The following is a 1,298-nucleotide window of genomic DNA, read 5'->3' on the forward strand; positions in this document are numbered from 1 at the left end:
TGGGGAGACAGGTGTTCTGGGTGGTGGATAGGCAGCTGCCGAGGAGGGTGCTGCAGGGCGAGGCGGGGGCGGCGTTCGACGGGACGCGGTGGAAGAGGTACGACGAGAAGATCGACGGGCTCAAGGAGGACGCCGGCTTCCTCGACTACTTGACCGAGGGCGTCGCGGAGCGGAGCCTCGCGGGCGGCAAGGACGCCGTCGAGGGCGCGCAGCAGCTCGCCGTCAACAAGCTCTACCCGCTGGCCTTCATCCGCTTGCTCGAGGCGCAGGCCAAGTTCCAGCGCGACGGCGCCGAGGAGGGCCGCGCCGAGGGCGACGCGCCGCGGAGGAATGATGGGCACGATAAGGACGAGGAGAAGCACCGCTACGACGACCTGGACCGCGACCGCGAGGCCTCCGTCGTGCGCACCACGAGCAGCGGCCTGTACGATAAGGCCCGCTTCCGCGCCGTGGGCGGCGGCAGGAGGGGCCGCGCGCACGCCAGCGACGAGCTCGTGCGTCTGCTGCAGGGTGGCAAGGAGCGCAGAGTTGACCGCGCCGGCATGCTCATCGGCTCCATGGGGCGCGCTGGACGAGTTGCCAGCGTCCCCGTGTGTTGACTCCCCCACCGCCCTCTGGCCCGCCAGCTACCGCAACCCGCAACTCGCCGCTCTCGCGTGTGAATACAAACTAGTGACCACTAAAAATTATCTCGTATGCCACAACCTAAGCGCAGGCCTGCGCAGCGCCCACCAGTCAACCACTTGTTCCGCAGGGATGAATCGAGATGTCTACAAGGGCCAACGGCCCAGACATGCCGGGATTAACCTACGCGTTCGCTCGCCGCGCCCCGCACGGCCGCGCCCTTCACGGGCAGAAGGAGCGCGCCCATTTGAAAACGTGCCAGGGTCGCGTTGCCAAATTATGACCGAGAGAGGCACGGCCGGCATGCGCGAGCAGCGGACGTTTTTATACCGCTTCCCCCAGCCGGGATGCGGGCGTGCTGACCGACGACGCAGGGAAATGGATCACGAAAGGATTTGCGCCTTGAAAAATTTATTACGACGGAAACATGACTAAAAATAATAATAAAAAAACAAAAGTGTACGATCGCCCGTCTGCCAACAACGACACCGATGACACCACCGTCCGTATCCCACGTCTCCACGTTCCCGCCCACCTCCTCCTTCCATGGAGCGTCCCCGGCCCTCTCCCCGCCCGGTCGCCGCCACTCCGCGGTCACCGCGACTCCTCGCTGGCGCCCGACCGCGGCCCGTACGCCCCGTTGGGCGACTTGACTGCGTACGCGGGCTTCACGT

Source organism: Chondrus crispus, genomic scaffold, assembly GCF_000350225.1.
Source record: "Chondrus crispus Stackhouse genomic scaffold, scaffold_149, whole genome shotgun sequence".
Classification (NCBI taxonomy): domain Eukaryota; phylum Rhodophyta; class Florideophyceae; order Gigartinales; family Gigartinaceae; genus Chondrus; species Chondrus crispus.